This window comes from Phyllobates terribilis, unplaced genomic scaffold, assembly GCF_046119375.1.
Source record: "Phyllobates terribilis strain yellow unplaced genomic scaffold, ASM4611937v1 Scaffold_11__3_contigs__length_659146591, whole genome shotgun sequence".
NCBI lineage: Eukaryota > Metazoa > Chordata > Amphibia > Anura > Dendrobatidae > Phyllobates > Phyllobates terribilis.
Window position 1 is genome coordinate 560,592,090 of NW_027362771.1, and position 24,678 is coordinate 560,616,767.

The 24,678-nt window shown below is 47.8% G+C and overlaps 1 long non-coding RNA gene across 1 annotated transcript in view; it reads right to left on the reverse strand.

Annotated features, from left to right (window-relative positions):
* LOC141166909 (uncharacterized) overlaps positions 1-24,678 on the reverse strand; it is a 344,660-nt gene that overhangs the window by 144,849 nt on the left and 175,133 nt on the right. The window lies entirely within an intron of this gene.

Below are 24,678 nucleotides of genomic sequence, written 5' to 3' on the forward strand. Positions count from 1 at the left end.
CGCTTTTTGGCGTCCACGCCCCTCTTCTACCCGCGCGGCGTCCCAGAAATGGCGCCCAATGGCAGCGGATGGCGGGAAAACGGCTGCGGATGGCGGGAAACTTCACCACGGTAAATATCACAGTCTTTCTTTCGGGCACGCAGTACCCGGTGGTTGCTGGCACGAAATCCTGCCGACTATGCCAAAAGGTGACGCGCCCCCTGGGCCGAGTGTGTGTGGGGATACCCGGAACCGGACCTTTTATGGATGCTGGGGGTTGTAGTCCTTGCGTGGCGGGAACCCGGTCCCGTGGCTCAGGGTGGTCAACCCAAATGGCGGTCTATTTATAGGGTTTTGTGATTAAATGTCCGACTATGCCACCCGTGGATTGCGGTCAGAGTGAACCACCGCTGCAGGGTAGACCACTGAGGCTGGTGTTGTGGGTGCAGCAGAGGGTAGTATAACTCCCCACGGGAGGAGTATAACCTCAGGGCAGTAAATAGGGATGTTGGTGGTGATGGTGCACGGGAGCAGCAGTAACCACACGGAGTCTGTCATGCAATTCAGGGTCTTTACTGTTGGCGGTATTAAGGGACCCGTCCGGAATACAGGTTAACAATGGAGGCCTGGTCAGTCTGAGAGCAACTGGGAAATCCCGCTGGTCAGGGGGAGTTTGTAGGCCTACCTTGCTGACTTCACTCTCTCTTGGCTATCCCACTGTAGTGTGGTTGTAGCCCACGTCTCTGAGTGTACCGTGTTGTTCTCACCCGTATGACTGGCGACTCGGGCCTTCCGTACTTCTCACCCCTCCGGGGCAGTAGTGGTCCCGCTCGTGTGGCTGAGCCTCCGGCTTCCTTGGGCCAGAGGACTTGAAGTCCCCTGGGTGGTGGTTTTCTGCTGCTGGGCTTATAGCCCTCACAGCCTCGGACTCCAGTGTCCGGCTTTGTAAGTCTCTAGCGAGGATGAGCACTGCTGGCTCCCCTCCTGGCCTCGTGTTCCTCCTCTGCCTACAGGGGCTCCTCAGCCTGCTGCTGACCTGTCCCTGTCTTGTCTCTAACTCGACTCTCACTGGACTCTCTAACCCCGCCCCAGATCCAGTTTATAAAGGGCAGATTTCTCCCCTCCCTGGACTGAGGCAGGAGGTGCTGCATGCTAATTGTCCCCAACCAGGGAACCTCCCACCTGCTCTCAGACATGACATTGCTGCCACTGTGGCGACCAGACCTGGGGTGCCACAACAGCATCCAGCGTGCTGCCTCTTCGCTGCTCTCTGAGCGTCAGCACGCTCTCAGCTCAACTCTGAGCTCTGTCCCTCTCTGTGTCTCAGTGGGAACTCACTGGACTAACTGAGCTGCCTGGCTCCACCCTCCCTATATAAGTCCCTAACGGGCTCCCTCTGCTGGTCTGAGGTGGTAGGGTGGAGGTGTGTGAATGTGTGAGGGCCTCTTGTGGAGAAGTCCATCCATGCACCCTTCTGGGTTCTGTGGCACCAATGCGCAGCAGGGCGCCACAGGTGCCGTCCTGCACTCGCCGTACCCCCTAGGATCCCTTCTACTAGAACGGAGCCTACTCCTCTGCCCCTCTCCTGGGTCTCTAGACTAGGCCCTACCTGTGGAGCAGAGCTCCTAAAGAGACTCTGCTCCCTGACTGACTGTCCTCACTCACTGTGCAGCACTGCACTGCCACCCTAAGATGGCTTCCCTTTTTATATCTCCTTTCATGGTGCTCCCCTAAACTACTTCTTCCACCCACACCCACTGCTGGTTCCCCCTACCTCTGGGTTCCCCCCATTCCAGCCAGGGACAGGGCTCAGCAGGAAAACACATTGCATCTTGCCCTTCCAGCCTGCCTGGAGCAGTGTAGTGTTAGATGCAGGTGTTGGGGTTCCGGGCAGCACTCCCTCCTTACCTGAGAGAAGGGGATACCACACCTCTGGGTGAGGTGCAGTACCTCTGTGGCGACTGAACCCTCAGGGGCGCCACATATGATTCCCAAATCATGGTACATGACAAGTTTTCTCAAACTTTTTTTATGTATCAGAAAAAATAACTATTATATACCCCTGCAGCTTCAGCTGCCATAGATTACTACTTGGCATAAGACAGGAAATATGCATTAGGAAATTAGACTAAGCTAGCGCTGCTTCTATACCTATGGAATCCGAGTTAATTACTTTTATGAAAAACTATGTTATTGCAGTGTCAGGAAACACCCAAAACCAGGGACTGGCGCCCTGTAGATGTTCTTGGCATGGCACCCTGGTACGATCACCTCCACCGCAGCTGAAAAGCCACAGCTTGTGTCCCTTTATTGCAGAATGCCACTATCTCTGACACATAATACAGCTCTGGAGACTTTATCAGCCTATTACACACTTGTATTACCAAGGTCGGCAATAATCTCAGTCAATAAAAGTTACTCTTTACTCTTTGACATAATACTGTCTCGTGTAATCCGCAGAATAAAGGCTGATGGTAAAAAGGATTCCGCTTCTATTTACAGCGTAGCCGACGAGCATTTGCTTTGTAAGAAGACACCGAAGTCTTCTATGCCGACAAAACGGTAGATGAAGAACTTGAGGTTGTGTCAATGCTTGGAGGGACACGTCCTCGGCACCATGCTTGCAAAATTGGAACTGGATCACATTCTTCTCAGTCAGCCTGGATCCGGTTACCTTACATAACAGTTTACTGGAAGCGCCTGTTCTGACTTGTGAGGCTTTCAGGTACAGATAGGACGAGGAATGCATTGTACACACCCATCCTAATGTATGGAAACGTCTATCTGAACATCACGTCTCGGGGCTACATTCAATGTATGTAAAAGCTGCTGCTGAATATACCATGGCATAAGTCATACTGAACTGAAAAGCTCTGCGGAATATTTTGGAGCTACGTAGATAAAGATTAAAATTCACATAGTCCTCATTTTTGCACCCTTCTGCGGACGGAGCTAAGATTCCTCCAGAAAAGTAATTATAAGTGGGTCTCACTAGTGTCGGACTGGAGTGCAAGGACCCACCAGTAACGTCAACTACAGGGCCCCAATTTTCAACTACATGCAAATATGACTATACCCTCATTCACATTTCTATAGGAATAAACTGGGTAGATTGTTAAATGAATAAGATGCTGCCTTTGCCTGTACATAGTGAATCAAGAATATTGTGTGGCGCCCCTGAGGGTTCGACCGCCACAGGGATGCTGCACTTCTCTAATGGAGTGTAGTGTTCCTCCTCTGAGGTAAGAACAGTGTGATGGTCGGGACCCAACCTTTGCATCCAACACTACATTTCTCCACCAGAGGGGGCTAGTATGCACTAGGTGCTGCCCTCCTGGTTACAGGGAGACTGGGGAACCAAGAGTGAGGGGGAACCAGTTAGTAGGTGAGGGTGGAGGACTTACAATTTAGTGACACTTTAGATTTCATATTTAATAAAAAGCCATTTTGGTTTTTGGGAGAGAGAGTCCTTGTTAGTCAAGTCTCTGACAGTCAGTCTGTCTTTGGCAATGGTTCTTTGACAGTCTTTGGGCTGTCAACTACTGTGATCTCCCACCCTGAATGTGGATCCGGTGTGGACCTGCAGCGGATGGAGACACAGCCCTCGTACCTTGGCCTTTGGTCGAGGGGCAGGTTGCAGATAATGGATGTCTCAACCCGGACAGGGACCATGACCAGAAAGGCCCGGAGCTTAAGAGTGTAGCTCCACAGCAAATGGATCCCAGGGAGGATGCAGACGGAGCAGTAGACGCCACCTGTCCTCGCCAACCTGATATATTCAGAGGGAGTCCGGCTGCAAGAGGGGTACCGGCCCCTGACACCCGACCTTGCTACTTCATGTCCCGGTCGGGAAAGCCCGGTAGGCCCTGAGGATCCCACCGGGCATCGGAAGGAGCGGAGCTGCCACCCGTGCCCTTGTTCTGAGAGGAGCCCAGAGGGAGACCCGGCCTATTTACACACACAGACAGGAGAAGATACGGTCTGTAGTTCAGGAACACTCTGGTGCAGGGTCCCGATCGAGTGCTGGACTTGGTCGGAGGTTGTTGGACCCCTGTCCCTGGTGACCGCAGGACCCCGCGGGGAGCAGGGAGTCGCCTTCCTTCTGCCATCTCTAATGTGAGTAAAGCCTTGGAAGTTCACCCCTATGGCCTCCGGACTGTTATTTCTGCGCTACACCGTACAACGCGGCACCCGGTCTCCTCAACTACTACCCCCTCCATCCTGTCTCTCTGCCCTGAGGCCTTGCTCCGCCTCTGGGGAGTAGTAATAACGACGGCTGCCCGAACACCATGCCTCAGCGGACTGCAGCGGCGCTGGTGGCCCTTCACCAGGTTCCACAGGTGGCGTAGTCGTAACCAGCCACTCAACCCGGATAAGCCCACACCATCTTTTTTAATGTGATGGCCCTGAGCACGGAGCGGGTCCGGGCCACGGCTGCACCCCATCTTTCCATCACAGGACCCGACTCCGAGTCCCCCATCTCCCAGGGTAAAAGAAAGGGCTTCCAAGATGAGGCGTCACAACCGTACCAAGTACTGCTCATATAGGAGGGTGGTGGCCTACCGGAGGATTCTCCTGTTCTCCAGTGGGCCAGTCCGAGCCTGGGTCTCACCTATATCATTCAGCAGACACCCACCTATAACTGCCATGGTCACAGATCAGTACAACCCGTTTAGATGTCACAGTCAATAGCAACTGCGGCATCTAAATGGTTAGACAGGAAGGACTCTCTGTTACCCTCTTTCTCACCATTTTTGCTAGCACCAATATTGTGGGAATGTCGATAGGTTGCAGGGTAGACGGGGGCCTAAAGAAGGTCCCGGTGGCTACCATTCTTGTGCTCCTTTATAACAGTGTGTTGTACAAGCGATTAAGTGACCGTAGGTTCATGTAAAAAAAAAGTAGTAAAACAGAACCACAAAATATAAAGATTCAAATCGTCTTCCTTTTCCTATTTTTTGTTAAATGTAAAATATAAAAAAGCAAGAAAATAATAAATGACAAAAAATACAATGTCCAACTATATAGAAAAGTTAGGATGCAGTCAGATGGCCGCATGAATCGGACCGAGATCGGACTGCAATGCACAGACTGGCCAGTGGCTCTTCTGACCCGAGTGTGACACCTACATACAGTACAGACCAAAAGTTTGAACACACCTTCTCATTTAAAGATTTTTCTGTATTTTCATCACTATCAAAATTGTACATTCACACTGAAGGCATCAAAACTATGAATTAACACATGTGGAATTATATACTTAACAAAAAAGTGTGAAACAACTGAAAATATGTCTTATATTCTAGGTTCTTCAAAGTAGCCACCTTTTGCTTTGATGACTGCTTTGCACACTCTTGGCATTCTCTTGATGAGCTTCAAGGGGTAGTCACCGGAAATGGTCTTCCAACTATCTTGAAGGAGTTCCCAGAGATGCTTAGCACTTATTGGCCCGTTTGCCTTCACTCTGTGGTCCAGCTCACCCCAAACCATCTTGATTGGCTTCAGGTCTGGTGACTGTGGAGGCCAGGTCATCTGGCGTAGCACCCCATCACTCTCTTTCTTGGTCAAATAGCCCTTACACAGCCTGGAGGTGTGTTTGGGGTCATTGTCCTGTTGAAAAATAAATGATGGTCCAACTAAACGCAAACCGGATGGAATAGCATGCCGCTGCAAGATGCTGTGGTAGCCATGCTGGTTCAGTATGCCTTCAATTTTGAATAAATCCCCAACAGTGTCACCAGCAAAGCACCCCCACACCATCACACCTCCTCCTCCATGCTTCACGGTGGGAACCAGGCATGTAGAGTCCATCAGTTCTCCTTTTCTGCATCTCACAAAGACACGGTGGTTGGAACCAAAGATCTCAAATTTGGACTCATCAGACCAAAGCACAGATTTCCACTGGTCCAATGTCCATTTCTTGTGTTCTTTAGCCCAAACAAGTCTCTTCTGCTTGTTGCCTGTCCTTAGCAGTGGTTTCCTAGCAGCTATTTTACCATGAAGGCCTGCTGCACAAAGTCTCCTCTTAACAGTTGTTGAAGAGATGTGTCTGCTGCTAGAACTCTGTGTGGCATTGATCTGGTCTCTAATCTGAGCTGCTGTTAACCTGCGATTTCTGAAGCTGGTGACTCGGATAAACTTATCCTCAGAAGAAGAGGTGACTCTTGGTCTTCCTTTCCTGGGGTGGTCCTCATGTGAGCCAGTTTCTTTGTAGCGCTTGATGGTTTTTGCAACTGCACTTGGGGACACTTTCAAAGTTTTCCCAATTTTTCGCACTGACTGACCTTCATTTCTTAAAGTAATTATGGCCACTCATTTTTCTTTACTTAGAATTTGTATTAGGGCAAGAAAAAAGCAGCTAACAGTCTATTCAGTAGGACTATCAGCTGTGTATCCACCAGACTTTTGCACAACACAACTAATGGTCCCAACCCCATTTATAAGGTAAGAAATCCCACTTATTAAACCTTACAGGGCACACCTGTGAAGTGGAAACCATTTCCGGTGACTACCTCTTGAAGCTCATCAAGAGAATGCCAAGAGTGTGCAAAGCAGTCATCAAAGCAAAAGGTGGCTACTTTGAAGAACCTAGAATATCAGACATATTTTCAGTTGCTTCACACTATTTTGTTAAGTATATAATTCCACATGTGGTAATTCATAGTTTTGATGCCTTCAGTGTGAATGTACAATTTTCATAGTCATGAAAATACAGAAAAATCTTTAAATGAGAAGGTGTGTCCAAACTTTTGGTCTGTACTGTATATTTCTATGAAGCTGTTATGCTAGGGTTGGGAGAGCCGCGGCCTTTCCGAGCACTGTGGTCCAATCTCGGCCCAATTTATACGGCCATCTGACACAAATGCATTTTCGGTCCAAGTGCTGTCCGGATTGCACACACACCAATGTTAATCAATGTTTTAGCTCACATGAATGTTTTTCCAATGCATGTGCTACTGTCATCTGTGTTTTGGATGAGACACACCTAAACATTTTGATGGGTGCACAGAAAAAAAGATAATATAAATATAAACACCATCCGTATGAAATCCATTTTTAACTAACCCATTGCAGTTATTAACATAGAAAATCATATTTGGCCTTGTAAAAATTGTACCGTAATTATTGATGTATAAAAATGGACGACATATGGATGAAAATATGGATGAAAAATTGGCTGTTTTCTTCCGTATGAAAAACAGACAATTTTTTATACACTTCTGTAAACTGAGCCTTATATATATAAACTAGCAAAATACCCGCGGATTCGCTAGTGTCCTGCTCCTCCTCCCTCTTCCAGCTCTGTTGCTGCCTGGGATACGCGCACAGCGCACAGGTCTCCAGGCACAGTGCTTAGAGTACGCTCTTCCGTCTGTTAAAGGGGCTGCATGTTGTCCTATAGTGTCCCCAGCCAATGGATGGAGGACACTTAACTTTTAAGGCACCTCCTCCAACATGGAGGTGCCTGAGCTATGTTGTAAGTTTGTTCCTAACACACTTGTTAGCTCTCAGGTCCCAGTGCATGTATTCCTATGTACCTGCCTGTCTATTAGCCGTGCCCGCCTGCTTGTCTATTAGCCGTGCCCTCTTGTCTGTCTACCAGCTGTCCCCGCCTGCCTGTCCATCAGCCTGCCTGCCTGTGCTTGCCAACTCTACCATCCCTGGCTGTGCCTGCCTCCAGTCCCTTGGGGGTCAGCTACCATACACAAGAGGTCAGTCCCGAAGTAGCATCTGGTCCACCTTCATCATCTCTCATCAGTTCATGGTATCGTCAAGCCACCGTACATCCGAGGTCGGACTTGGTGAGGGGCCTAGTCACGCCCCTCCGGGCTCTCCTCGGATCACGTTACAGTGGTTCCACCACCCAGCCGATTACACTAGTGCTGATTGAGCCGTGCACCCTCCATCTAAAAGAATGGCCACAATGCCAGACGATGTAACGGCCAGAGCAATGTTATTGTTTGAGCTAAATTCTGCTAGCAGCAAATTTATTAAAAATGTTTTACCAGTACCTCCTGGTGCATCAAGGGAAAACAGTCTCCCACTTCCACTTGAAATCTGAGCCACCATTGCCAAATACGTGGTTTTGTATTCAACGGGCTACCACCCACAGATTTTCTGCTTAATATATATATATTGCGGAAAAGTGAACTAACAAGATCCCTCACAGACACATTACACTGACTTATGGTGAATGAAGTAGTTCCTGTATTGCAAATCACAGGAAGCTTTTGTAAGGGGTTATGAAACCTGCTTTTCCAGCAGTAATAGGTAAAATGGGTTACAGATCTGTTAGTACATACTGTATGGCTGCAGAGCTAAATAAGACATATTTTTTAATTTTTACATTTCTCTTCTCCGTTGCGGAGATATTATCTTAAAAAGTTTAGGTTATAATTTACTATATGTCCAAGGGGGCATTTTCAGAAATTCTAACCAGGGGGTGTGTGCTTTGTCCCCTGCATAACATTGACCAATCATAAACAAGAGGTATCATGTAGGTGAAAAAGAACATGCCCTGCTCTCCTCTCAGCCCTGATCACTGCTTCTACTGTGTAGTATAGATCAGAGCTGAGTGAGTGTAATTATAAACACTTTCAGATCTTCTCTAAGGTAGTCAGTGTGTGGATAGGGAGAATATAGCAGAGCTAAGTGCGATAGCAAACACTTCTAGATCTCCTTTCAGGACAATATCAGTGTGGGAGTGGAAATGCTGACAAAGCTTTGAGAAGAGAGTGTTTATAATGCCACTCAGCTCTGCTATATTCTCCCTCCCCCCACACTGACTGCTAAGAGAGGAGATCTGGAAGTGTTTGTAATCACGCTCGGCTCTGATCTGTACTACACAGTAGCTGCAGGGATCAGAGCTGAGAACAATTTGTGTTAAGCCTTAATTTCATTAGTCAATGTAATGCCGAAGAATCCCAAGAGTTCCAGGAGCCATTTTTCAACACGACAACACCAGGCTGCATAATGCTCATGCTATTGTGAGCTGTCTGCTTGGCCTAAATGTCCTACTATGACCTGCAGCATCGGGGATGTTATTGGTTGACAATAGCAAAAGCACATAATACTCATAAATAATAAATAAATTGAGGTGTTTTGATTTTTTTTTCCATGTTTTCGTCATTTTGCATATCATTGACACGTCTATCGATTTTGTGATCTCCATATCACCATGACTTTTCCTTCTTGGCGTTACAATTTCAATGTTCATGAGTGTAACAGGAATAGGCTCTATTTTGTAAAAGGGGATGATACCATGAAGAAAGGTTCATGCATCGCTCCTGAGGTGAGTACTCGAGCCTTTATAGGAGGTAAGACTACCAAAACGGGCTGTGATTTTTTTTTCCAGATGTAACTTACAACCTCTTCTCCTAGCATTTTTCTCTTACTCATAGAGAAACAAAAACTGTTCATATTTCTTCCTAACTTTAACTGAGTGTTGTTTGGCAAATATTGCACCTAAATTATTGACACAGGTAACACGTGAAAGGAAGATTATTGGCTTTAATATGATATCTAACCCTAATATAATATATATAGTGCAGCTATAGGGTTAAAAAAAGCAAAAAATAATGTAGAAACATACAAATTAAAAATATAAGCAACTGAGTGTTCCCTTTTCCTCAGTCCTAATATCAAGCCAATTTCTGTCTGAGAGGTATCTTACTATAGCAGGAATCTTCTCAGTTGTTTTGCAGTGGAAGATCAAATAAAGTTCAATACATTTAGATAGGCAACATGCCTTGCTTAGTCCCTAACCAAAATGAATGGGAGAGAATGGGTCATTCTGGCAGCAAAATGTAACATCATATGTTTAAAAAGCTAAAAATCTTGTGGAATGACAAACAGGTATGTGTTTTTTCATCTCAATCACTTTCCCTTCAGTTTTATAAATAGGATTCTATTACCATATAGTAGGTGCCTAAAAGAGTAAGAAAGGATCATATTTTCTCTATCCCAAAAACCGAAAGGAGTTATTAAACATTTTAAACTCCATCCTCTGTCCACTTTTGTCCCCCTTACGACATCTCTCATTTCTGCAGAAGACTTTGCCGCTCATTTCAAAAGTAAGATTGACCAAATCAGACAAGTCTTTACTGTCCAACCACCACAAACCCTCATATAACAGAGCTGTAGCCTTCCCCCATAACCTTCCTCCCCACCATCACTGAAGGAGAACTTACTCATCTTCTATCCAAATTGCACCTCACCACTTGCTGTCTTGACCCTGTACCATCCCACCTCCTCCCCAACCTCACCACCCTTCTTATCCCAGCTCTAAACCATCTCTTCAACCTATATTTAACCTCTGGTGTCTGGTGGTTTCTTTCTTCTTTCAGACATGCAACAATCACACCTATCCTAAAGAAACCATCCCTCGACCCAATCTCTATGTCCAGCTATCACCCCATATCACAACTCTCGTTTGCCCTCAAACTCCTCGAATAGCACGTCCACTTTGAATTTTTCTCCCATCTCTCATCCAACTCACTCTAGCTTCCGTCCCCACCAGTTCACTGAAACTGCATTACCTAAAATTATTAATGGCTTACTACTAGTGTTGAGCCACCCCCGTAGTGTTCCAGTTTGGTTCGGTTCGTCGAACACCCGTATGTTCGCCGAACTGTTTGTCGAACTGTTCGTCGAACACCTTCGAACACCTTTAAAACCAATGGCAGGCAAACAAAAACACATAGAAACACATAGAAAACACCTTCAAAGGTGTCCAAAAGCTGACAAACTGCTTAGAAGACACAACTAACACATGGAAAAGTGACAAGTACATATAGTCATGCGAAAAGAAAAGAGGTGGAGGAGTAAAAGGAGGGGGAGGCACGGATATAGGCATGTCATGCCCTTCTAAAACCAAAAAAGTGCGAAGCTGACACGGCCAGTCCGTTCCTGCCCGTGCGACCTCCGTGTCGCCGGGTTTGTGCCAGAGCTGCGGTGGACCCTGACGGCCAGCCCTCCCTCTCCCAATACTGGTGCCTGTCCACTGGTGGGTCGAGCGAGCCCCCCTGCGGTGGAGACAGGTCTAATCTTTTTAATTTAAATTGTCTCTCTAATTTGAATGAGTACACTTTAAATCCTTTTACAAGGATCTATTGGAGGGCAAGTCTAATGCCAGCAGCCGCGGTAATTCAAGCTCCAGTAGCGTCCACTAAAGCTGCTGCAGTTAAAAAGCTTTTATAAGGATCGAGCTTGGCGGTCCACCGCAAGGCGTCCTACCGCCAGTCCCAGCCCCTGTGCCTTGGGGTGCCTCCCCGATGCTCTTCACTGAGTGTCCCGGGGGCCCGAACCATTTCCTTTGAAAAAATTAAGTGTCCAAACTACAGGTGGTGTAGCTTGCTTAACAGCTGGGATAATCCGCTGACTAGCAGACACTGCTACTAGGCACAAAGTATTTCCTGGGCTAGATGCAGTTAAAAATTTGTAATTAGATACTCTCGTTGGATGCTGAGAAAGCATTCCATAGAGTCTCCTGGCACGCCATATATTATTCTCTTAAAAAGCTTGGGGTAGTGGTCTTGGGGACCCTTTTAGAAGCAAAATCACGGCCCTGTATCGCAATACGTCACCTAGGCTGAAGATAAATGGAACATTTTTATCACCTTTCATAATCACCAATGGGACAAGGCAGGGATGTCGTCTGTCCCCTCTCTTATACATCCTAGTGACGGAGCACCTGCTCTCATCAATTCGCCATAACCCCAATATTAGGTGGATTTAGGTGGGAGGCACCGAGTACAAGTGCTCTGCATTTGCTGATGATGTCCTAGTATATATCACTCAATCACATATATCCATCCCTGCTGTTATGGCTGAAATAGATCACTTTGTTACATGGTCAAATTTTAAAATCAATGCAGCGAAGTCTGAGGCCCTCGATGTCTCCCTCCCCAAATCCATACAGGATTCCATCCAGTCCAACTTTCCCTTTGCCTGGCCCTCACAGGGTATCAAATACTTAGGAATTCGTATTCATAGAGACCTCTCCTGTCTATGTTATCTTAATTTTGGGCCCTTTATTGAACAACTCCATACAGACCACGGTTGGCAAGTTAGAACTGTAAGATTCACTACGTGAACCACTGGTGTTTTGTGGAAAAGCACATGCACACTGTGTTCCAAATTATTATCCAAAAAGTGTTTAGGAGTGATAAGGTAAGAATTTTTTTGTTTGTCAGTTAAACTCATTGATTGTGATGTGTGTCAGGGCTCTTTATATCACTGTAAGCAATTGCAGACACCTGTGCTAATTAGTTTGGCAGGTGTGTCCAATGAAATTCAAGACTACTTAAGAAGGCTGTCCCACATTATTAAGCAGCCTACATTTTCTGCCAAAATGGGAAAGAAAAAGGATGTGTCGGCTGCTGAGAAGCAACAAATTGTGGAGTGTTTAGGTCAAGGCATGACTACAATCAACATTGCCAAGACACTTCATCCTAATCATCGCACAATCAAGAAGTATGTAGCTGATTCACAGTACACACGTGTGCGTGCTGATAAGGGAAAATTGAGGACTCTTTCCTACAGGCAATTACGTCAGGTTAAAAGAGCAGCGGCAAAAAAGCCTTGTCATAGCAGCAGACAACTTTTTGAAGCTGCTGGTGCCTCCAACGTCCTCCCGAACAACAAGATGCAGGATCCTTCAGAGGTTTGCAGCTGTGCGTAAGCCATCCTGTCGACCTCCTCTATCCACTGTACACAAGCAGAAACGGCTCCAGGGGGCCAAACAATACATGAAGACTGACTTCAAAACTGTTTTGTTCACCGATGAGTGCCGTGCAACGCTCGATGGTCCAGATGGATGGAGTGGAGGATGGCTGGTTGATGGACACCCCATGCAAACACGGCTATAGCGCCAACAAGGAGGAGGTGGCGTAATGTTTTGGGCTGAAATCATGGGGAGAGAGATTGTCGGCCCCTTTAGGATCCCTGAAGGGGTAAAGATGAACTCCATAATGTATGTGGAGTTTCTCAAACAGCACTTCCTGCCATGGTTCAAGAAGAAGAACCGTGTATTCCGCAGCAAGATCATTTTCATGCATGATAATGCACCGTCTCATGCTGCACATAAAACATCTGCATCTCTGGCTGATATGGGCATAAAAGGAGACAAACTTATGGTGTGACCCCCATGCTCCCTTGACCTCAACCCCATTGAGAACCTCTGGAGCATCATCAAAAGGAGTGTCTATGATGGCGGGAGGCAGTTCACATCTAAGCAACAGCTCTGGGAGGGTATTCTGTCCTCATGCAAAACAATTGAAGCAGAAACCATCCAAAACCTGACAAATTCAATGGATGAGAGAGTTCAGAAGCTCCTTTCGAACAAGGGGTCCTATGTGCAAATGTAACATCACCTAGAATAAAGTTTTGAGTTGAAAACTGTTTGATTTCAGTTTCTAATAACCTTCTAATGCTTCTAATTTCAAAAATGACCATTTTTTTGTTCTTTATTAAAATGAAAAGGTTGATCGAAGAGTGTGGGGGATCTAGGAGTGTGGCAACCCAGTAGTCAGGATTATTTTGAATTCTGACAATCTGAGGGTCATGTTGCAGGTAGTGCAGCAAGAAGGCACTCATGTGTCTTGCGCATCTAGGAGCCCCAAAATTATTTTCCGGGCTAGATGCAGCTAAAAATTATTATTAATTTGAAAGCTGGTGGAGCTTAGTATAGATGGCCTAATAGAATCAGTACTGCAAACTGCTATAAGGCCCAAATTATTTTCCAGCCAAGATACAGATAAACATGATTAGTAATTTTAAATCTGGTGAAGTTTAGTATAGATGGCCTAATAGAATCAGTACTGCAAACTGCTACAAGGCCCAAATTATTTTCCAGCCAAGATACAGATAAACATGATTAGTAATTTTAAATCTGGTGGAGTTTAGTATAGATGGCCTAATAGAATCAGTACTGCAAACTGCTACAAGGCCCAAATTATTTTCCAGCCAAGATACAGATAAACATGATTAGTAATTTTAAATCTGGTGGAGTTTAGTATAGATGGCCTAATAGAATCAGTACTGCACACTGCTACAAGGCCCAAATTATTTTCCAGCCAAGATACAGATAAACATGATTAGTAATTTGAAAGCTTAAAACGGTTGGTGAGGTGATTTTAACAAATCATCAAGCTTTACTCTCCCCAGGATGACACAGGGGTAGAAAAGTCATTTTGGATCCATGATTTGTTCATCTTTATGAACGTGAGTCTGTCTACATTATCAGTGGAGAGCCGCGTGCGCTTATCTGTCAGCACACCACCAGCAGCGCTGAACACACGTTCAGACAGAACGCTGGCTGCAGGGCATGACAAGATCTCCAAGGCATAAGTGGCGAGCTCCGGACATTTATCCAGATTGGAAGCCCAAAAAGAGCAAGGGTCCAGTGACACAGTCATGGCTTCAATGTTTACTTGGAGATACTCCTGTACCATCGTCTCTAGGTGTTGACTATGTGTCAGACTTCTTGTCTCCTGTGGCCTTGCAAAGGATGGGCTAAAAAAGTGGTGAAATGATTCCACAAAATTGATGTTACCAGCAGATACTGTGTTTCTGTTACGTTTTGAGTGCTGAACACTCGACGGTCCCACGGTTGGCAAGTTGGAACTGTGAGATTCACTACGTGCACCACTAGTGTTTTGTGGAAAAGCACATGTAAGATTCTGCAACAGTCTCTGCTGATACTCCTGCATGCGTGCATCTCTTTCTATGGCAGGAATAATTTCTGCAAATTTACTTTTGTATCGGGGATCTAAGAGTGTGGCAACCCAGTAGTCAGGATTATTTCTAATTCTCACAATTCGAGGGTCATGTTGCAGGTAGTGCAGCAAGAAGGCACTCATGTGTCTAGCGCATCCAGGAGCACCAAGTCCCTGTTGTGTTGGTGGCGAGGTAACAATCATGCTTCCTTCCTCTGCCCTCTCCCCCCAACCTCGCACAACAGAAATGTGATCAAGGTCTCCCTCATCTGATGAGTCTTCCATCAGTTCGTCCTCCACTTCTTCCTGGGCTCCTGCACCTTCCTCACTAGTTTGGCTGCTACCATGCGCCCTGGTAAAACCATCTCCCCCACCCTCACATGCCTGCCGCCTTGGTGCTGCCGACCGTCTGGACCTTGCAGATGTTAGCCCTTCCGCATACAACTCCTCCTCCTCTACTTCCTCCACCTCCTCTTGTGCCACCACCTGACTCCGAATTCTGTTTAACATGTGCTCCAGCATGCAAATAACCAGAATAGTCATGCTGATAATGGCATCGTCAGCACTAAACATCTTCGTCGCCATTTCAAAATTGTGCAGAAGGGTGCATAGGTCCCTGATCTGAGACCACTCCTCCAGCGTGATTTGCCCCACCTCTGGATCTCGTTGGCCCAGGCTATACGTCAGAACGTATTGCACCAGGGCTTGTCGGTGCTGCCACAGTCGCTGCAACATGTGCAGAGTTGAATTCCACAGGGTAGGCACATTGCATTTTAGCCGGTGAAGTGGCAGGCCCAACGACTTCTGTAGAGATGTAAGTCGCTGAGCTGCAAGATGCGAACGGCGGAAGTGAGCACACAGCGACCGTGCCATCTGCAGAAGGCCATCTAGTCCGGGATAGAGGGCTAAAAATTGCTGGACAATGAGGTTCAACACGTGAGCCATACAAGGCACGTGTGTGACATTGCCCCGGCGAAGGGCCGCACCCAGGTTTGCAGCATTGTCGCACACGGCCTTCCCTGGTTTCAGGTCCAGTGGAGACAACCATTCATGAAACTGGTTCTCCAGAGCTGACGACAACTCCTCAGCTGTGTGACTCACATTTCCCAGACATTTCAAAGTAAAAACCGCCTGATGACATTGAGCCCTGCTGCCAGCATAGTAAGGAGGTGTGCAGGATCCCTTCTGCGCAGTTAGAAAGCTTGTGGCATGTCCAGACAGGCTTTGGGTGCAGGTGGAGGACAGAGAGGAGGTTGAGGAGGCAGAAGCAGTGGAGGAACTTCGAGATAAAGAGGATTGACGCACAACTTGTGGGGACGGCAAGACTTGTACAGCAGCCCCTTGTCCTGCTGTCACCATAGATACCCAGTGCCCAGTCAGCGACATGTAACGCCCCTGTCCATGCCTACTCGTCCAAGTGTCTGTGGTGAAATGCATCCTGTCACACACAGAGTTTCTCAAAGAAGCGGTGATGTTGTGTGCGACATGCTGGTGGAGCGCAGGCACACCTTTCTTTGAGAAGTAGTGCCGACTGGGCATCTGGTACTGGGGCACTGCGACGGACATAAGGTCTCGAAAATCCTCTGTGTCCACCAGGCGGAAAGGCAGCACTTCTGTAGCCAAGAGCTTGCAGATGGTGAAATTCAAACTCTTAGCTTTCTCATGGCTAGGAGGAAATGGTCTTTTACTTGTCCACATCTGAGGGACCGAGGGCTGGCTGTTGTGCTTAGACGGGGTTGAGAAGGGTGTCCCCAGCAAACTGCCAGTCTGTGAGGAAGATGCAGGCGGACATGTTAGATTGCCTTGATCCAAAGGTGGTGCTATCGATGTCGGACAGCGCTGAACACCAGCTGGTGTTTCCACCTCCAAAGAAAATGATGACCTGCCAATCACACTGGCTGTTGCGGGTAAAGAGGTGGCAGGTCTGCGTCCCAAAACAGGTGTGACTGCTGTCCCCCCAGTCACAGAGGATGCGGATGCACAAGATGTGGCAGACGGTGGTTGGCCCGGCCGGCTAGGCCGCATTGTAGCACAGTGAGCTTCCCGCTTTAACTTATGCTTCATATCCATGTGCCGGTTCATGCATGAAGTACTCAAGCTATGTATTTTTTGGCCTCTACTTAGCTTTTGCTGACAAATGTTACTGATAACACGAGTTGGGTCATCCTTATCGATCTGAAAAAATGCCCAGGCTATGCAAGGCTTAGCACCCATGCGACCTGAAGAGCCACCACGACTTGTGGTCAGAGGCAGAGTTGTGTTTGAGGATGCAGTTGTTGATGTGCTTACAGTACTACGTCTCTGTCCAGGAAGGCGCAACCTGACCTCATCGTCACTAGCATCCTCCTCCACCTCCTCTGCTGACCTCATCGACTGGCTGACTGTGGGTTGACAGTAAGTGGGATCTCCAACCTCGTCATCATCACCCTGTGTGTTATCACACCCGTCGTCCTCAGAGCCAACCTCTTCCTGCCCTGACAAAAAACTAAAGTTGTCGCTCCAATCAGGTATTTGAGTCTCATCATCGTCTTCCTCATTGTCTCCACCAACAGGAGTTACAGTTTGGGAACGAGGGTCTACATTATGGTCAGAACCTTCTGCGTCTGGTCCTGGATCCGACTCATAAAGATTCTGGGCATCAGTTCAGATCATTTCCTCGTCTGGATTCACAGAAGCTCTGGAGCCGACCTCTGATTCCCAGGCTATAGTATGAGTAAACAGCTCTGCAGACTCAACCATCTGTTCTACCCCATACTCAGACGGGCAGCTGGAGACTTGGGATCTGTGAGGAAGCAAGTGCGATTGCGGTGACACCTCTGAGGACTGGAGTATTTGTGATGTTGAAGTTGAGGTGGAGGAGAGCCCACTTAAAGGAGCACTTGATATCCGTTGAAGCACCTGCTGTTTTTGTGCCTCATTTGGAATTTGTAGCGATTGGCGTGGCCGTAAGAAAGGGATCTTATCACATTGTCCGCTAAAAGAAGTACACATCTTAGTTTGGCTGGAAGATGGTCTTTCTTCAGCAGATGTTACTGTTGCTTTAACACCTACCCACGGACACAACCTTTTTTTCCCTTCCCATCACGCCTATTCCCCTTTCCACCAGCAGCACTCATTTTGGTGGTTAACTAATTGACAACTCTGGAGTTGTTTGCACAAAAAACAATGGATGGGAACCGAGCAGAGCTGAGTGGCCAAACTGTGGTATTAGCCCAAAAGTATTGGCTGGGCTAGATGCAGATAAAAATTATTTTGAATTGATGGACTAATAGAACAAGTCCCACACACTGCTACAAGCCGAAGCCAAAATATTTTTTCAGAGCTAAATGCAGATAAAAATTATTTTGAATTTGCAACCTGGTGGAGGTTAGTATAGATGGACTAATAGAACAAGTCCCACACACTGCTACAAGCCGAAGCCAAAATATTTTTTCAGTGCTAGATGCAGATAAAAATTATTTTGAATTTGCAACCTGGTGGAGGTTAGTATAGATGGACTAATAGAACAAGTCCCACACACTGCTACAAACCGAAGCCAAAATATTTTTTCAGAGCTAGATGCAGATAAAAATTATTTTGAATTTGCAACCTGGTGGAGGTTAGTATAGATGGACTAATAGAATGATGCTATGCCCAAAAGGTTTTACTTCACTAGGTGCAGTAAAAAAATTTGTATTCTATACACAGGTGGTGTAGCTTGCAACACAGATAGGCTACTCCACTGACTAACACACACTGCAAGAGGCCAAAAAGGATTTGCTTTGCTAGATTTAGCCAAATGCTGTGAAAAAAACTTGCACAGCACTGGCACAGACCTGCCTGATAAAAGTGATATTAACTGATGTAACCTAGCCCTCAAAAGGACTGCAATTACAATTAGTCTTTACTCCCAACCTATCTATTTAAGAGCACAGACCTGCCTAATAAAAGTCGTAGGAAATGATGTAACCTAGTCCTCAAAAAGGACTGCAATCACAACTATTCCCTACTCCCAAGCTATCTGTAGATTTGTGCGAAAATTGGCTTGAAATTAACACTGAAAGTATAGCGCACACAGCAACAGCGGTGCCGTCTAACACACAGCTGCAGCAGTGAGAAAATGGTGGCGACGGGGAAAATGGCTGTGTCTTATAGGGCAAGGACATGTGACATACACTGCCAATGACACATGCCCTTGCTTGTATGAAAAAAAGCAGTTCGCTCCGTGTGTGCGCTGCTGATAGGCTGACAGACTGCACCTCCCCACTGTAAATGCGGGAAAGAGAAAAAAAAATGGAGATCGGCATTATTTCCGCAGAGATCCATCCCCTTCCCCTCCCCCCGCCCCGCTGCACACTCAAACTGCGTATTAACATTAATTTTCAGCATTACTGAGAAAAAATCCAGTTATGATTTTGGTGCACGAACAGTTATCGAACATAACCTCGAACAGCCGAATTTTTTTCAAATTGTTCGTGTTCGCCGAACGGCTCGAACATCGCCCAAAACAGCTCGAATTTGAGATTGGCGAACAGTTCGAGTCGAACACCGCTCATCTCTACTTACTACCAAAGATAACAGGCAATTCTCTATACTCCTCCTTCTAGATCTGTCTTCTGCCTTCAACACAATTGACCACTCCCTCCTACTAGAGGTCCTCTCTTCCCTTGTCATCACAGACCTTGCCCTCTCCAGGATTTCTTCATACCTCGCTAACCGCACATTTAGTGTCTCCTGTGACGCCCTGCAGCTGCAGGCTGTCACAGAACTCCTTGGTGTTGCACATACGGGATTCTCCCCAGTGGCCTCAATACATGCAGACACCTCCACCCAAGTCCACTAGATGGAGCCCTGTCAGGTATATATATACTGGGGGGTGGAGTTCAGTCAGGTCAGTCAGTGGGAAGCAGTGAGTGTGACACGATGCAGCAGCACCAGACAAGCTGAAGTCTGTGTGGCTGATAGCCAGGCTAGGCCCAAGCTGCAGGCTAGTCTGGCCAGTGAGAGCCTAGAGTGGGCTAGAAGGCAAGAAGGAAGAGAAGAGCCATGAGGGACAGAGGAACCACAGAGGGTTCGTCCCCTGTTGCAAGCCAGGCACCGGGCCCGAGCCTATTGGGATCTTTATGCCTAGTAGAGAATCCGGCATACTGAGGAGGATTTCATATCCCTAAGTCCACCCGTGAATAGCGCACACTCAGAGGACTAGGTACCACGAAGGCCCCAGCGTCCAGGGATCATGGTAACCAGTGGGAAAGCCCTCGCCGCCAAGCAAGACGGGTGAGAGAAACATCAAGGGAGCTAGACCCTGTTCCAGGCAGGTCAGAAGCTCCAGGTAGAGAGAGACAGGAAGATACAGAAAGGAGGCCTTACACCCGCTCACTGGGGAGCAAGACCAGAAGTGCACACCACCTACAAGTGCCCCGGACCGTACCTGACTACCATCTGCAGTAAAGGTACTGAAACTAGCCCCGGGATGTGTGTCTGTTTTTCCTCTAACCCGGCTGGGTCCCATCTCCCCTGCACCACCATCCATTACACCCCACGCTGCCCTGGAGCTGGCTCTACCTGTGGAGAGCCACACCATCCCTGCTGCCGTAACACCAGCTCCAGAGGACTGCTCCGCAGCGGCAGCTCCCTGTAGCCGCAATCCACAGGTGGCGTCACGAACACTTTAAATCCATTTTAAATATCCCCCCTTTTACTGACCACCCTGGGTCACCGACCGGGCCAGCCACCGTGATATCCCCCCCGGCAACCAGAGGCCCGGCTGCCGAGTACCCCACGGCCCAGGGGGCGCGTCACTCCCATTCCCATACTACTTCCTCATCCCTCCCTCTCTCTGTTGGTGTCTCTCAAGGCTCTGTCCTGGGACCCTTACTCTTCTCCATCTATACCTTTGGCCTAGGATAACGCAAAGTCCCATGGCTTCTTGTCACGCTGTCTCTGTATACTGGAGGTAGGGGGCCTAAGCTGACCCTAAGCTGGGGCCCTGACTAATCCCTCAACCTGGAGGTACTGTTAAAGGTACAGAGGTCCAGGCCGCCAGCGTAACCCCTACCTCCTGAGGATCCCTGCACCTAAGTAATCTAGTCCTGAGAAGGACCCCGATCACAACAAAAAGGGGACAAGTAATAATATGCCCACACACAGTACTTAGACGAACGAGACAGTACAAGGGAAAAACCAAAACCACCTTGCATACAAAAACTACACAACTACAACAGAGGGAACACCAACGGGAAAGGAGATAAATGATAAAGCGAGGAAGGGAAAAAACTCTCCGAATACACTTAGCTCTGAAACTCCAAATTCCACGATCCGCTCTGTTAGTCTGCATGAAATGCTTTCACCGACACTTCCCTAACAGACCAGCAGGCATTTGAAGGAGTCTCACTACAGCAGCATTGATTGCAGCTGGGCGAGGCTGGACCTCGTCTAGCACAGAGAGAGAGAGAATTAACTCCCTCACTGCCGAAAAACACAAAGCACCAAAAAGTCAGCTGCGAGAAGTCAGGCTGTGTAATCGTGACGATCTTCGTGGCGACACACCCGTGACAGTACCCCCCCTTCTACGAGGGGCCTCCGGACCCTCAGGGCCAGGTTTATCCGGGTGAGTCGTGTGGAAGGCCCGAACTAATCGGTCTGCGTTAATATCCGACGCAGGAACCCACATCCTCTCCTCAGGACCATACCCTTTCCAATGAACCAGGTACTGAAGGGACCGGCGATTAAAGCGTGAATCGATGACCCTCGATACCTGGAACTCCAAGTTACCCTTGACCACCACTGGAGGGGGAGGTAAAGGTGACGGTACCACCGGCGCCACATACCTCTTAAGCAACGATCTGTGGAACACGTTGTGAATTTTAAACGTAGGGGGGAGGTCAAGACGGAATGCCACCGGATTAATAATAGAACTGATTCTGTACGGCCCGATGAACCTGGGACCCAGTTTCCAGGAGGGAACCTTAAGTTTTATATTCCTGGTAGACAACCATACCCGATCGTTCACACTTAGGTCCGGACCAGACACTCTCCTCCTATCAGCCATACGTTTGTATCGGTTCCCCATAGTATTCAGATTCTTCAGCACCCCTCTCCATACTGAAGCGAGTGATGAGGAAAATCGTTCCTCCTCAGGAACCCCCGAAGAGCCCCCCCTACTGAAAGTACAAAACTGGGGGTGAAAACCATATGCCCCAAAAAACGGGGACTTACCAGTGGACTCGCTCCGCCTATTATTAAGAGCAAACTCCGCCAGAGGTAAGAAAGAAGCCCAGTCCTCCTGGTTCTCTGACACAAAACACCGGAGATATGCCTCCAAGCTCTGGTTCATACGTTCCGTCTGACCATTGGTCTGAGGATGAAAAGCCGATGAGAACGACAAATGCATCCCCGCCGTGCACAAAACGCCTTCCAGAACTTGGATACAAACTGAGACCCCCGATCAGACACCACCTCGGAGGGTACCCCGTGAAGCCTCACAATCTCCCCAATGAACACCTGCGCAAGAGTTTTAGCATTAGGGAGAGCCGGAAGAGTGATAAAATGTGCCATCTTGCTGAACCTGTCCACTACAACGAGTATGACCGTTTTACCCGAAGACGGAGGGAGGTCCGTAATAAAGTCCATAGACAGATGAGTCCAAGGACGCTCCGGGATCTTCAAAGGTAAGAGGGCCCCAGACGGACGGGTATGTGAGGTCTTAGAGCGCGCACAAACCCCACAGGACGCGACAAAAGTTACCACCTCCTTATGTAAGTTAGGCCACCAAAACCGACGCGAGAGGAGATCCACAGTTGCTCTACTCCCCGGGTGTCCTGCAAAAACTGAGTTATGGTGTGCCTCGATCACCTTTTGTCGCAACTGATCTGGAACAAACAGTCTCCCCGGAGGTCCAACAGGGGCGTCCCCCTGAGCCTCCAATACCTCCTCCTCCAGCTCAGAGCATACTGCCGAAACCACCACCCCCTCCTGAAGGATAGGAATCGGGTCGTCCGTATTCCCGGCCCCAGGGAAACTACGAGATAAGGCATCCGCCTTTACATTTTTTGACCCAGGACGATATGTAACGACAAAATTAAACCTGGTAAAAAACAATGACCACCTAGCTTGTCTGGGATTCAGACGTTTCGCGGACTCCAGATATAGCAGGTTCTTGTGATCGGTGATGACGGTGACCGGATGGACTGCCCCCTCCAAAAAATGGCGCCACTCCTCAAAAGCTAACTTAATGGCCAAGAGTTCCCTATTGCCGACATCGTAATTCCTCTCAGCGGACGACAATTTTTTAGAGAAAAAGGCGCACGGATGCCACTTACCAGGGGACGAACCTTGTGACAATACTGCTCCCACCCCTACCTCGGAAGCGTCTACCTCTACAATGAATGGCTGTGACGCATCAGGTTGAATGAGTATGGGTGCCGAGGCAAAACATTTTTTCAAGGAGGAGGATGCTTGACAAGCCTTGTCAGACCACCTAGAAAAATCCGTCCCCTTTTTAGTCATGTCTGTGAGAGGCTTAACCATGGACGAGAAATTACGAATGAACTTCCGGTAATAATTAGCAAACCCCAGGAAACGTTGTAGTGCCTTAAGATTCTCTGGCCGATCCCACTCAAGAACTGCCCGCACTTTCCCAGGGTCCATACGAAAACCGGACGCTGAAACCAGGAAGCCTAAAAACTGGAGTTCCTGTACGGCGAACACACACTTTTCCCATTTGGCATACAGTTTATTATCCCGCAAGATCTGTAACACCTGCCTAACGTGCTCCTGATGAGACACCAGATCCGGCGAGTAAATTAAGATATCATCCAGATATATGACAACAAACTGTCCCACCAGGCGGCGAAAAATGTCATTAACAAAGTGTTGGAACACCGCCGGGGCATTAGTCAGACCGAATGGCATGACAAGGTTCTCATAATGCCCCTCCGGAGTGTTAAACGCCGTCTTCCACTCATCCCCCTTCTTCATCCTAATCAGATTGTACGCCCCCCTGAGATCCAACTTAGAGAACCATTTGGCGCCCACGATCTGATTAAAGAGATCGGGAATAAGTGGGAGCGGATACGGATCTCGGACCGTAATCCGATTAAGTTCACGGAAATCCAGGCAAGGGCGTAGGCCTCCATCTTTCTTCTTAACAAAGAAGAACCCCGCAGCCACCGGTGAAGATGAAGGTCTAATATGCCCCTTAGCCAGACTTTCTGAAATATAATCCTTCATGGCCTGCCTCTCAGGACCAGAAAGGTTATACAACCTAGCTTTAGGTAACTTGGCCTCAGGGAGCAGTTTTACAGAACAGTCATACTCGCGATGAGGAGGTAGTTCCTGACACCCTTTCTCCGAGAATACATCCTCAAAGTCCGCCAGAAATGGAGGTAAGACCCAAGGAGTAACCGCACCGATGACCGTGTTCATGCAGTTTTTATTACAGAATTTACTCCATTGGCTTATCTCTCTGGTTTGCCAATTAATAACCGGGTTATGCTTAGTTAACCAAGGAAGGCCCAACACTATAGGAGTGGGAAGACCCTCCAACACGTAGCAAGACAACAGTTCTTTATGTATCGCCCCCACTTGAAGTTTTACGTCATGCACAGCTTGCAAAAAACTTCCCTGACCGAGAGGCCTGGCATCGATCGAGAATATGGGGATGGGTTTAGCCAACTCACTCAATCGCATACCTTGAACCCGGGCAAACCGAGCATCAACCAGATTAGCCCCGGCTCCACTATCCAGAAGAACAGATATCCTCTCAGTTCTCGTACCCACCACCACCTCCGCCGGTACGAGAAACTGAGATGAACCTCGGGATGAAATACCTACTCCCAGATTGCCGTCCACCACACAACCTGGGATCAACAGTTTTCCGACGACTCTTCACTCTGCAAGGGACGGGATGGACACCCCCCAATAAAATGTCCCTTTCTCCCGCAGAAGAAACACCTTCCTGTCTTATGGCGCACCACCGGTCCCCTCCCCCGAAATGATGTCC